Source organism: Plecotus auritus (genome assembly GCF_963455305.1).
Source record: "Plecotus auritus genome assembly, chromosome: 1".
Taxonomy (NCBI): domain Eukaryota; kingdom Metazoa; phylum Chordata; class Mammalia; order Chiroptera; family Vespertilionidae; genus Plecotus; species Plecotus auritus.
In genome coordinates this window covers 128,706,827-128,721,622 of record NC_137770.1, presented here as the reverse complement: position 1 = coordinate 128,721,622, position 14,796 = coordinate 128,706,827, and the positions used below count along the sequence as shown (strand labels likewise).

The 14,796-nt window shown below is 39.7% G+C and overlaps 1 protein-coding gene and 1 pseudogene across 4 annotated transcripts in view; one reads left to right on the top strand and one right to left on the bottom strand.

Annotated features, from left to right (window-relative positions):
* MDGA2 (MAM domain containing glycosylphosphatidylinositol anchor 2) overlaps nucleotides 1-14,796 on the bottom strand; it is a 1,034,824-nt gene that overhangs the window by 551,488 nt on the left and 468,540 nt on the right. The gene's annotated exons all lie outside the window — the stretch shown is intronic.
* LOC308255187 (lupus La protein homolog) lies at nucleotides 6,641-10,314 on the top strand (annotated as a pseudogene). Its single transcript has 4 exons — nucleotides 6,641-6,994; nucleotides 7,217-7,284; nucleotides 8,977-9,117; nucleotides 9,666-10,314. The product of its transcript is annotated as a lupus La protein homolog (transcript).

The following is a 14,796-nucleotide window of genomic DNA, read 5'->3' as shown; positions in this document are numbered from 1 at the left end:
GCTTCCCTCCTCCAGCCTCCCACAGGCACCAGGGACCTGGACTGCTTCCCTCCTTGGGCCACCTGCAGGCACCCGGGACCTGGGCTGGCTTCCCTCGGGCTGCCTGCTGGCACCTGGGACCCAGGCTGGCTTCCCTCTGGCCCCGGCTTTGTCAGGAAGGACGTCTGGAATGACGTCCAGAAGACATCTGGTCTAATTAGCATATTACCCTTTTATTAATATAGATGGGACAATTGCTACTAGAAATTGGAATAAATTAGCAAAGGGTTTGGGATAAGGACAAGGTAAGTGTAAAGTCTCAGTAAAAACAAAACTAACAACTGTATTTTCCATGACTTTTCTTAACCATTTTAACAATTTTTAATTGTACACTTCAGTGATATTAAGCATATTCACATTTCTATACAACAGATCTCCTGAACTTCTTCATCCTTCAAAAGTGAAATTCATATCAACTAAACAACAACTCCCCATTTCTACCTCTTCCTAGTCCTTGGCAATCACCATTCTATTTTCTGCTTCTATGAATTTGATTACTTTGGAAAACTCATATAAGTAGAATCACATATTATTCATCTTTGTGTGATTGCTTATTTTAGTTAGCATAGTATCTTTAATTTTCATCCATATTATAGCATGTGACAAGCTTTCCTTCCTTTTTTAGGACTAAATAATATTTCATTTTGTTTATCCATTCATCTGTTGATGGACATGAATTCTTTCACTTCTTGTAAATAATGCTATTATGAACATGGGTGTGCAAATATCTCTTTGATATCTGGCTTTAAATTATTTTGGATATACACCCAGATATGGAATTTCTGGATTACATAGTAATTCTATTTTAATTTTTTGAAGAATCTTTATACTGTTTTTAATAGCAGCTGTATCATTTTATATTCTTATCAAATCTCTCAGATATCATCTCTCACATTCTTAAAAGCTCACACCAGGTCAGCCACACTGACCTTTACTCATTAATTATTATTGTAATCTTGCAAATGGCCAAGACAAATATTAAACAAAATGTTCAAAGTCATTAATCATCAGAGAAATGCTTACTAAAACCACAATGAGATATCACCTCAGTTCTATCAGAATGGCTCTCATGAAAAAATCAACAAACAACAAGTGCTGATGAGGATGTGGAGAAAAGGGAACACTAGTTCCCTGCTGGTGGGAATGCAGACTGGTGCAGCCACTTGGAAAACAGTATGGAGTTTCCTCAAAAACCTAAAAATGGAACTTCCATTGGGTCCAGCGATTCAACTTTGGAAATATATCCTAAAAACCCCAAAATACCAATCAGAAAGAATATATGCACCCCTATGTTCATAGAAACATTACTACAATAGCTAATATTTGGAAACAGTCCAAATGCCAATCAATAGATATGTGGGTAAAAAGCTGTGGGACGTTTACACAAAGGAGTACTATGCAGCTGTAAAGAAGAGGGATCTCTTACCCTTTAGGACAGCCTGGATAGACCTGGAAAATATTATGCTAAGTGAAATAAGCCAATCTGAGAAAGTCAAATATCACATGACCTCACTTATTTGTGGCATCTAATGAATAAAATTAATTGACCAACAAAACAAGACCTGAAGCATGGAGGCATGGAACAGACTGACATAACTCAATATGGGGTTGGGTGGACAAGAAGAGAAAAACCAAAGAACTTATATACTTACTAGAGGCCTGATGCACGAAGACTCGTGCAAGAATGGGCCTTCCTTCCCCATGTCTGCCGGCACCACCTTCGCTCCGGACGGAGCCGCCTTTCTGCCTTTGCTCCAGCCTGGAGCCGCCTTTCTGCCTTCCCATGCTGCCCAGAGGCCCAGAGCAGCTGGGGTGATGCAGAACACCCTACCCCCAGCTGCTCTGCACCTGCATATGCAAATTAACTCACCATCTTTGTTGGGTTAATTTGCATACTCACTCCTGATTGGCTGGTGGGCATCACAAAGGTACGGTCATTTTGCATCTTTCTCTTTATTAGTGTAGACTAGTGTTCCCTTTTCTCCACATCCTGCAGCAATCAGGCTGAAACCAGCAGTCCAATGCTGCCTGCTGCTCCTGCCTGCTGTTCCCGCTCATCCCAGCCCTGCTGCACCTGCCACAGGCCCACTCCCAGTCAGTCCTGATAGGGTGAGGCTCATGCCGAGAGCCCCGCCTCTGGTGCCTGTAGGTCAGCTGAGCAGTGCTCCCACTGTGGGAGTGCACTGACCACCAGGGGGCAGCTCCTGCTTTGAGCGTCTGCCTCCTGGTGGTCAGTATGCTTCATAGTGATGGGTCAACCAGTTGTTCGGACGTTTGGTCACTTAGGCTTTTATATATATAGACTAGAGGCCCGATGCATGAAATTCATGCAAAGGGCTGGGCCCTCACAGCCGCTGCAGCTTGCCTTGGCCCTCACAGACATGGCTTTGTCTGGAAGCTCATTCAGAAGGACATTCGGAAGGTTGTTCAGCTGTCCAGTCTAATTAGCATATTATGCTTTTATTATTATTGATATGCATAGCCCATGTAATGGACAGTAGAGCAGTGAAGACCTGGGAGGGGGGTAGGAGCTGGGAGGAGTGGGGTAAAGGTGGGTGGGAAATGGGGACGATATCTGTAATACTATCAACAATAAAAATATATTAACAAATAATTAGTGTGATCTTATCTCAGTGATCTTGTCCTTGCTGTTTCCTCTTCCAGAAATATTTGACACACTCCTATACTTCTTTCAGGTATTTATTCAAATACTAGAGGCCCAGTGCATGAAAATGCATGCACTTGGGGGGGTCCCTCAGCCTGGCCTGCCCCCTCTCACAGTCTGGGAGCCCTCAGGGGCGGGAGGTGACCTAGCGATCAGGGGAAGGTGACGCCCCATCTCACCTCTGCTGTTGCCACTACTGGAAGCGCAAGCCTCAGCCAGCCCTGGTTACCTGAGCCTCGGGTGGCTCTGGGTGGCTGGGCAGCCACCATCCGAGGCTTGACTGTGCCCTGGGATGGCCCTGGGCATCTTGGGGGCTGAGGGGACTGGGGGACACCGGAGGCAGGCGCACATGTGCCTGCTGCCCCAGCGGGTCTGTGGGGACTGAGCACCGCCATCTTGTGGCTGTGGGCACCAACATCTTTGAGGGCATGGCAGTCAATTAGCATATTCCCTCCTTATTGGTTGTGGGCACTGCCATCTTTGTGACAGTGTGAAGGTCAATTAGTATATTCCCTCTTTATTAGATAGGATCAGCTTTTCATTGAAATTTTCCCAAAACATTTTATTGAAACTTAAATTATCTTGGACTACTTCTTTCAGTTCTCCCATCTACTACATTTACATTTTACTTATATATTTGTCCATGGTCTGTGTCCCCTTTTCAGAATGTCCATGAGAACAGGAATTTTTTGTCTTCTCATTCACTGCTGGTATGTCCAGTGCCTGAAATTGTGCCTGGTACATAGAGTTGCTCAATAAAATTTTTGTAATGATTGAACCCCAAGCTATTAGCAGCTATCTAAACTAACTGTATAATTAATCCATTATAGTTCTTCAGCAACTTCACTAAGAAACAGCCGCATAGCCTGAGAAGAGAGGAAGGACATGGAAACCTGGGAACCAAAACACAAACCTGAAGTCATATCAGATCAATGCTTTCCAAACAGTGTAACATAGAATTGTGGCCTTTAAACATTTATTGCCCACAGAGACCCTGAAATACTTCTGAAAAACAAGGTAACCCTCACATATTTTTTGGTTAACATCTAACATTATTCTCATAGTTTAATTGCAAAGAACCATTGTAATACTAACATTAGAAAATAACATGGTTACACCGTTTTTTAAAAATGTATCCATCGATTATGAAGAATTAAAAGTGTACATATTAAAAGGGTGAGTTTTATGGTATATGAATTATATCTTATTTCAAAATGTTTGACATGAAAAAAGAAAAGAAAGCAGGTATATCGGCCCTTTCTTAAAATTTCCTCCTTTCTAATAACTACTTTTAACAATAACATCTTTGATATTGTACAATTAACAAGACCTATTCTTTTAGATGAGATGGGAAAAGTTTTGTAACTATTTTTATTATTAAAAGATTGCAGCATTTAAAAAATTGGTCCATAGAATATACAATTTATACTCAATCTAGTAAAAATTTTAAAACATGCTCTTTAATAGTCAAATTTTACATCATTTTTTTTGTCCTTAAATCATGTTTCATTCCACTTTTCTCCACAGAATTTTATCTTGAGATATTATGTTTAAATACTTGAAAATCATTTACTGATCAATATTTTATAATACCCATGTAAGTATATTTGAAGTTGAGATTAAAGTTATTCTTTGAGTCATCACTAAAAGTATGTTAGCACATAATTGATAAATCATGCTAACATACTTTTAGTGATGACTCAAAGAATCATCAATACAATATGTCATGTATTTTAGAAAAGTACTTATTGGAAATTCATCTTTTAATCCAGGGGTGGGCAAACTTTTTGACTCGAGGGCCACAATGGGTTCTTAAACTGGACCAGAGGGCCGGAACAAAAGCATGGATGGAGTGTTTGTGTGAACTAATATAAATTCAAAGTAAAGGAGCGGAGGGGAGAGCAAGAGAACCCTCCGCTCTTTCGGCTCCGTGGGCCAGATAGAACAGCCGAACGGGCCGGATCCGGCCCTCGGGCCATAGTTTGCCCACGGCTGATGAGTGGGACTATTTTTCCCCAATTAATTCATGTATACTGAATGATCATGACATTGCTAGAATAAAACTAAGATTTCACATAGCTCATTTCTATTTTTCATTTTCCTAATTAAAAACTGAGAAACTTGCTCACATAAATAAGAACATGGGAAGTATAATTCTTTGAAATTCTTCTAAGATTTGGAAAGACTATCTCATAGTGCTATGCTACATAATCACAAATTATTTCCAGTAGCCTGAGCACTGACAACTCTATGAGGTCCCTCTTCAATTTTATTGAAAGCAAAAAGGATTGAAAACCACCCTAGTTGCAAAAGAATTTGCTACCCAAATATAAGTCATTCACTTTTTCAGTAACAGAATAATTCCCATTTGTTTGGTGTCCTGGAAGTTTTTTTTTACCTTGAGGTAATATACCAATAAAAAAGATTAAAGTTGTTAACTATATTATGTTTTTTTTTTCTTTTCTTTTCTTTTGTAAAAAAGGATAACAGTGATTATCATGGGTCGGGGGAAATAACTTAAATCCCTTATCAATTTTGGGAAAGTATACACATAAAGATTAAAATATTAAGGTTAATTTCACACTACCCCTCTACTCACAGGCCCTCATTTGAAGGTTGTCCCTTATAAAAACGAGGGTGGCTCATAAATGAGGGTCTTAAAATATTTAACAAGGTAAACATGTTTCACAATACTGCTTTTTTCCTTCCACTCATAAGAGATTTACAATATTAATAGTTCAGTGGTGCTGAAACCTGTTTGCTTTGCTTAAAGTCAGGCTTCCTAAGTCACCTGTGAACAAAGAACCCTTTTCCCTTGTAGTAATATTTGACAAGTCACAGAATTAATAATCTGGTGGTAATGTTTAACAGTATGCTAAATGTTGCTTCTGAAAGACATATTTACCAAGTAGGAAGTTTGAGAAGAAAAATGGCATTAGAAATAAGGCTCTGGCATAAGAAAGTGAATTCTGACAACTAAAGAATCTGAGAGAGTATAGAAGGGTGCAGGAGCTGAGCAGGATACTGCATTTTCAGAACAGAAAAGGGCCTAGTTCAAGAAATATGGGGGAAGGGAGAGGACTCAATGTCACCACCAAGTTATGTAAGTGAGTGACAAGATTTTCTAAATTCTAGGACACTTCATACATATTCAACAGATAAGCTGCTGCTGATAATAGAGTGTTCTTTCTTCTGGAAAGTGGGGGTGGGAGCCTAGACAGAAAATAACTCTGCATCTCCAGAGATAAAGGGAGAAAATTCTTTCAGCCTCAACTGGTGCGAGGTGGAAAAAAAGATAACTTAGGGAGAAAAGAATACCATGGCCCCAAATATAATCCTATGTGGACAGATGAACTACCTGGAGATAAAGATTTAAAAGTGCAGATGAGAGTAATGAGTTATTTAAAGAAATGCAACATGAACTCATATCTAAGATGAGGAAAATTATTATACTAATTTTAATTAGTATAATACATCAGCTTTCTCTCAAATTGCATAGAACTATAATTAAATTTTGTGTGTTCAATGTGGTGCACATATTTTTTGGAGAGATTGACAAAAGAGATGTAAAAGAGGACAGTCCGGCTTTAGGCAGAAGGTGATATCTTTACTGAGACCCTAGGTAGCAGAAACAGAAGTCCCAAGACACAGAGCATAGGATGTATCTAGGAGTCATCTCATAAAAAGCTTCCTTGAATATTTCTTTCTTCTCAATACTCAGAGTGTAGTTTTAAAAACAGTTTAGAAACATTATAAAAATCATTGCAAAGGTAAGTAAAAGAGAAAAACAGCATAGAAAATACCTAGAGTGAATAAATACAAGTGAAAAAACTAAAACTTGTCAGGCCAGTCAGAGGCGCAGGGAAGATGAGATGCTGTAGTTGCCTAGTGATCCTGCGGCCTGCTCTGTGGCACGGGCACCTTAAAGATCGCCACATGGACGAAAACACAGCTGCTCTGGAAGCCAACACCTGTCATAAAATTAAACATTATTTTGGTGATTTCAATTTGCCACAGGACAGATTTTTAAAAGAACAAATCAAACTGGATGAAAGCTGGGTACCTTTGGAACTAATGATAAAATAAACCATCTAACAACAGACTTTAATGTAAAAGCATTGAGCAAATCAAAGGCAGAACTCATGGGAATAAGTGAAGATAAGACTAAAATCAGAAAGTTTCCAAACAAACTCCTCCCTGAAGTGACTGATGAGTATAAAAGTCATGTAACAAACAGATCTGTTTATATTAAAGACTTCTCTGCTGATGCAACCCTTGATGACATAAAAGAATGATTAGGCCTGACTGGTGTGGCTCAGTGCTTGAGCATTGACCTATGAACGAAGAGGTCGCCTGTTAGATTTCTGGTGAGGGCACATGCCCAGGCTGCGATCCCCAGTAGGGGGTGTGCAGGAGGTAGCCAATAGATGTTTCTCTCTCATGGATGTTTCTATCTCTCTATCCTTCTCCCTTCCTCATTCTCAAAAATCAATAAAAACAACAACAAAAAAGAATGGTCAGAAGATAAAGGTCAAGTACTAAATATTCAGATGAGAAGAACATTGCACAAAGCATTTAAGGCAAGCATGTCACACTCAAAGGCTAACATGGGCCAAATAAACAAGGTTTAAGTTTAAGTGGGCCGCAAAAAAACAAAAGCTTCAATTTTCATAGAAACATAGGTTTATTTTGATAGAAACATGCTGAAAACAAAGGGCTGAAATAAATGAGTAATCATTAACATAAAATAATAGAACATTTTAATAAAAATTAATTTTTTTCTTTAACATTAACTTACCAAACACTGAATAGCTACACAAATTAATAAGCATAATGCAAATAAACCTATTTTTCTTGTTCTCCAAAAGCAAAGTATTTCCTGTTGCACACACCAAACAAGTCAGTCCAAGACTATGACATGGCAATGGGCTGTTAAAATATCCGCTGCTAGTATCAGTGGAGAGAAATGGTGCACCTGAGTGTAAGGTGGGTAAGGGAAATGAATGCAACACAATTGTAGTAATCAGTCAGTGAACATTGTAGTTCATTATTAGTAACTAGAGGCCCAGCGCACATGAAATCGTGTGCAAGTAGCTCCCTTCTTCTTGCCTCAGCTGGCCACTCCACTCATTGCAGCTCGTAGCTCACACCCCACCTTCTGCTGGTCATAGCTCTCCACCTCTAGTAGCTCACACCCCACACCGCCCACCAGAAAAGCCACTGCTCGTTTGGTAGTGACGCCATTACGGCATCACGGCCACAGGCCTTTATGATATAGACTAGAGGCCCATGCACGAAATTCATGCATGGGGAGGTGTGTCCCTCAGCCCAGCCTGCACCCTCTCCAATCTGGGACCCCTCTCCAATCTGGGACCCCGGTAGGATCAGGCCTAAACGCCAGTCGGACATCCCTCTCACAATCCAGGACTGCTGGCTCCCAACTGCTCGCCTGCCTGCCTGCCTGATTGCCAATAACTTCTTCTGCCTGCCAGCCTCATCACCCCCTAACCACTACCCTGCCAGCCTGATTGATGCCTAACAGCTCCCCTGCCAGCCTGATTGCCCCCAACTGCCCTCCCCTGCTGGCCTGTTCACCTACAGCTGCCCTCCCTTGCAGGCCTAGCCCCTCCCAACTGCCATCTTGGGTCCACATGAAGGAAGCCATCTTTGACCACATGGGGGCAGCCATCTTGTGTGTTGGAGTAACAGTAAATTTGCATATTACTCTTTTATTAGATAGGATAGAGCCTGGTGCACAGGTGGGGGCCGGCTGGTTTGCCCTGAAGGGTGTCCCAGATCAGGGTAGGGTTCCCTTGGGGCGTGGGGTGGCCTGGGTGAGGGGCCTGTGGTGGTTTGCAGGCTGGCCACGCCCCCCTGTGACCCAAGCAGAGGCCCTGTTATCTGGGATTTATTTATCTTCTATAATTGAAACTTTGTAGCCTTGAGTGGAGGCCTAGGCCTGCCAGGGTGTGCAGAAAGCTTGGCTTCCTCCATTGCCCAGGAAACCCAAGCCTCCTGCTCACTCCGTGGCCGCAGCCATCTTGGTTGGGTTAATTTGCATACTCGCTCCTGATTGGCTGGTGGGCATGGCTTGTGGGCTTAGCGGAGGTACAGTTAATTTGCATGTTTCTCTTTTATTAGTGTAGATTATGTATAATGAGATATTGTAAAAATTAAGTTAAAAATTTTGATTAAAACGTTTTTTACATACCGTTATATTTGTTGGGCTGCATGTGGCCAGCAGGCAGCAAGTTTGGCATGCTTGATTTAAGGGATCAATATTCGCTGTGTCCTATAGTATTGAATCTGCTAAAAAGTTTGTGGAAAACCCTGGACAAAAGTACAAACACACAGATCTGCTAATACTTTTTGAGGAAGATTACTCTGCAATAATGATCCTATCTAATAAAAGAGTAATATGCAAATTGACCATCACTATAAGACACAAGATGGTTGCCCCCATGTGGTCAAAGATGGCTGCCCCCATGTGGACACCACAAGATGGCCGACAGGGGAGGGCAGTTGTGGGCAGCTAGGGGTGACCAGGCCAGCAGAGGAGGGCAGTTGGGGGTGACCAGGCCAGCAGAGGAGGGCAGTTGGGGGTGACCAGGCCAGTAGGGGAGGGCAGTTAGGGGTCACCAGGCCAGCAGGGGAGGGCAGTTAGGGGTGACCAGGCCATCTGGAGAGCAGTTAGGCATCGACAGGCTGGCAGGGGAGTGGTTAGGGGGTGATCAGGCAGAGGCAGGTGAGTGGTTTGGAGCCAGCAGTCCTGAATTGTGAGAGGGATGTCCAACCGCCCGTTTAGGCCCGACATAAACAGGTGGTTGGACATCCCTCAAGGGGTCCCAGATTGGAGAGGGTGCAGGCTGGGCTGAGGGACAACCCCTCCCCACCCCCGTGCATGAATTTCATGCACTGGGACTCTAGTAATTAATAATAATAATAAGAAGAAGAAAAACAGCAAAATAAAGTGGAAGCTAAATTACATGCTAAACAAGAGCAATGAGAAAAATAAAAGTTAGCAGAAAATGCTGAAATGAAATAGCTAAAATAAAAGGTTGGCTGCTTGCTGAAATTTGGGGGGTACCTAGATGATCAGACCTGAAGAGAAGATACATAGGTACTTTGGTAAGCCATGGTGAAATATAATGGAAGATTTTTGTCAGGGGAGCAAAAGAGGAAATAATTCTACTTAAAGAAAAAGCTAAGGAAGCGCTGGGTACTGAAAATGCAAGTAATGGTAACCTACAATTAAGGAACAAATAAATGACATGAGAAGTACTAGATAAAGTTGCAGAAAAGAAGCATAGAAAAATATAAAGAATCATCAAGAATCCCTAAACAAATGGAAGACAAAAGGTTGCAGATTTAAAGGAAAAAGAAAAGGAAAGAAAGCTGCCCAGATTGGGTCTGCTAAAGGAAAAGTACAGTTTCAGGGCAAGAATACAAAAGTTAATAGTGATGATGAACATAATGAAAATGGTACATTTGGAGCCATAAAAGGAGCAGAAGAATCAGACAAGAGGAACTTGCATCAAAACAGCAGAAAACAGATAATGGTGTCGGAGACCAGTAGTTTATTGAAAACACTTTTTATTCATTTTAATTAGGTTTTTAGCTGCTTTTGTCTTTGGAGGCTTTGAAAAAAAGCAAACACACACACAAAACAACACACAAAAAATGAATTCGATCTGCTTCAATGTCCACTTGTAAGAAATAAAATTCTTTTGTTGTTTAACTTGTCTTTTCAGTTACCCAAATGTGCTTTTTTATGTAGTTCTGTGTTAATACAGAAGATTCAAATATCATAAGATTCTTATACTAAATTGCCTTTGTAATATGAGAATGCATTAGTACATATTAATAAAATATATACTATATAAATAAGGTAAAACTTGATCTATTTAACCCCTGTTTAGATAGCATCCTTCTTGGGGTTCTCTGAAAAAACATTTGACAAAATTGGACTGAGTCTGAACAAATCATCAACTGGGGGTTGAAAATAAACCCCACTGAATCAGGTCCTCATTCAAACCTAACTTTTTTTTTTAAATATATTTTATTGATTTTTTACAGAGAGGAAGGGAGAGAGATAGAGAGCTAGAAACATCGATGAGAGAGAAACATTGATCAGCTGCCTCCTGCGCAGCCCCTACTGGGGATGTACCCGCAACCAAGGTACATGCCCTTGACCGGAATCGAACCTGGGACCCTTGAGTCCGCAAGCCGACGCTCTATCCACTGAGCCAAACCGGTTAGGGCAAACCTAACTTTTCAAGGCCTCTTTTGTACAAAGTCCTATGGTCAGTCCACAGAGTTCCTAAAGAATGCAAATGCCAGAAATGATTTAAATGTGAATCCAAAGAGACAGACTTATATTTAACTTTAATATCAGTTACTATAGCAACCAATGGGCTATTTAAAGTTATTAGCATTCTGGCCCACTGAGTTAATAATATAGACAGGAAAAACAATCAGCAATTCTAAAAATTTGTAGCACAATATCGTGTCTCCTCCCTATCATGTTCTTCAAGCTTTTTAAAATTTCAAGCGCAGGATTCAAACAAAACAAGTCAAATTGGAATAGACAGATTGATCTTTAGCCAAAATCTTTTACAACTACATGGTCTCCATCTTACTAACTATTCCTTGTTTCATCTCAAGTACACAGTCAAGAATGGAATGTAAAGTTAACTCTAAGATACCCAGGAGATTTTAATGAGGTTAAAGGTAATGCAATAAGGAAGAAAGGATCAAGTTTCATAACTACTGTTTGAAAGATTCAACTGCTAAAAGCAGCAAAGAATGACATCTCATAAGATGTTAAAGCAGATGGTTTTATGTTACTATATCACATAAGTATGGAGACTAGAACTAAAATAGCCCAAGTAATATTTTCATTAACAAGAAACCAAAACAGCTTTGTAGCAAAAACACCTTCAGTAAGAATCTTACTTCAAAAAAATGTTTTTCCTTCTTACAGTTGGTGGTATTTTCTGAATTACTCTTGGTCTGTTGCATATGTTTAAGCACCCAGGTGCTTGCCATTCTCAGGTGAAAGAAACTAACCTCTCTCCTAGCATGAGGCCTCCTTGACTTATGAGCCTACCTGTGATGGAGATAAAGGAGAGAAAACTGAACAAGAAACTTAGGAGGATAGTGTTATACTGCATGATCGTGCAAATAATTTTTATTTTGTACATTAAACAAACTGACTGGAGAATTCTCTCATCTTTGAATTAGTTATAAAGAAAGGGACACTCATCAACTTTGGGGACAGTAAATGTTGCCAGAGTGACCTTACAATTTTTAAAGGTGATGTCAGAAAATTGCTTTAAGAATGTGTACACACCTGGTGGTGGTTATCTGTGAGCTGTGATTAATCACAGACATTTCAACTGCCAAACCAACAGATAAGAGCACTGTGTTCAGACATTTGAAAGACTCTCCCAAAGTGGAAAGAACAAGCTGAGATTTGCAGAAGCACTTGCGTGTATGGCCTTTTAATTAAAACTGTTTACTGATGTAGGTGGATTCACTCATCTATAACTTATACTTAGGGACTACCTTTGCAAAGTAGCATGTTATAGTGGGTAAGAGCATAACATCTAGAGACAGCAACCTGGGTTGACGCTTAGCTCCTCTTCTCTGGACAAATTATGTGACTAATCTTGGCTTCATCTATTTCTTTCTTTCTCACAAGGCTATTCTAAACATCAAATGAGCCAATATTTAAAGCCCTTAGAACAATGACCAACATAAAATTTGCAATATATACTGTTTTATATTCTCATTATGTATTAAGTACATTATAAAATTCACATAAAAATTGAAAAATAACATAAGTAAAAATTAAACTTTTAATATTACCCTCGTTGCCCCAAGGATTTGCTTGCACAACCACTTAGACCATCGATCTGAAGGACAAAAGTTCAATAGGGAAAATTTTGAACAAAGTAGAATCAAAAGACAAAGATGGCAGTCCTTGTTCAAGCACAGACCTGGAGAGTAAATATAAAACAGTCCTAATATTTGTCCTGGTAGAACTTGATATCTTGGGCTTCACTCTCATGAGCTAGAACAGAAAAGATTTTGAAACATAATACCATTTTATGTTGAATCATAAGGTTAACTCTCTTGATTAAAATTTGACTTTCTTGCCCAGTGGGTGTGGCTCAGTAGTTGAGCATCATCCAATGAACCAAGAGGTCCCATTCCATTCCAGTTCAGGGCACATGATTGGATTGCAGGCTCGATCCCCATGAGGGGGCATGCAGGAGGCAGTCAATCAATGATTCTCACTCTCATCATAGTTGTTTCTCTCTCTTTCCCTCTCCCATTCCTCTCAAATCAATAAAATCAAATCTCAAATCAATAAAAATATACATATATTTTAAATATGTTTTCATTGATTTCAGAGAGGGATGGGAGAGGGAAAGAGAGATAGACACATCAATGATGAGATAGAATCATTGATTGGCTGCCTCCCGCATGCCCCAGACTGGGTATCTAGCCACAACCAGCAACTTCCTGGTTCATAGGTAGATGCTCAACCACTGAACAACACCAGCTGGGGAATAAAAAATATATGTTTTTTAAATTGACTTTCTTTACAGCCTTCTAACAAGAAAGAAATATTTTAGACTAAGAATAAAACCTCCTTAGTAGTTAAATTTCACATAATATATGTTAAAGAAATGATCTTTCTATTTGTAAACTTAAAATTATTGTGGGTTTTGTTAACATGAGGCAGCTTCCCAACTTCAATGAAAAATTTGAGTTTTTAGGCCTACTAGACTGGGGACAGACCTTAGATGAAGGCAAATAAATCAGGATAATTCCTCTCCTTATGGCCTTTTCCTGCCAGCCAGATGCATCCTCCTGGTGATATCCCAGCTACTCAGATATTATTGCTTTAAATTTATCTAAGTTGAATCATAGATAACTGACACTGCATTGTATTAAATCTTGGAATGTAATCTGAAGAACCTAAATTTATTTAAGTATATAGATTCAAATCACCAAGCCCCTCCCACACACACACACACGCGCACACACACATACACACACACACACACATACACAGTCTTATGATCTCAATGGGGGAATTACTGAAGAAAGTACTCAGGCACAGAAAAGTGGTGGCATGGAGCAATATTTTCAAGCCTCTCTCAAAAATAATTGATTTATATTTTCTTGTGAGAAGTTATTATTGTATCAGAAAGATCTCTGATCTGCTACCAGTTTTTAGTGTTTCAGTGATGTCCTTCTTAAAAAACATGTAAGATAGGATGACTGACGATTCTCTTTATTTTAGGACTATCACTGTGATTGTCATCACAGGCCAAAGAGCTAGAAAGCTTCAACAGGTTTACAGGATCCATATTACACTCTCTGAGGCTGACTCTCAGGCTTCATGTCATTGCAATGATCACATCTACACAGCAAAACCATTCACATTTGCCTTGCAGTTGTCTGAAGGTGATTTGCCATGACAAATACCCACGTATAAACCAATGTTGTGAGCCACCCCTTACTTTCTGATTAACAATAAATTAACTCATCTTAACCCAATTTTCATGATTTGCCATTGTCATAATGTCTTTTTTTTCTCCTCCAGAAAGAAAAATAACAATTTTGAGTTCAAAATCCCCATGAAGCACTAACTCATGACTAAGTCTGACTACCTCTGTGGAGTAGTGTAAGCTCTCAATGTCATATTCCATTTTGTAATAGATACATCTAAAATAGTGATACTCAACTCACTTTTTATTTCAACGAATTTACTATTATTACTATTCCTTGAACCCATGAAGAAAATCAAGAAGCAAGATCTTTAAGTTAAGGTGTCCTTGGGGAATAATACAATAAATGCAGTTGTTTTCAAGGAGCAGAAATGTCTTATTTCTGAATACTATATATTTGTACTTCTGAGCTTCAATCTCTATTGTACTCACTAAAATTCATGTCTTTCTAAATATTTCTTCAATGTTGCATAGTCCTTCACTTGCTTATTCAGTAAAAACCTATTGGTTATACTCCAGGTGACCATCACCTCTGGGGTAGGTAACCACAAGTCTTCCACTTGGTGT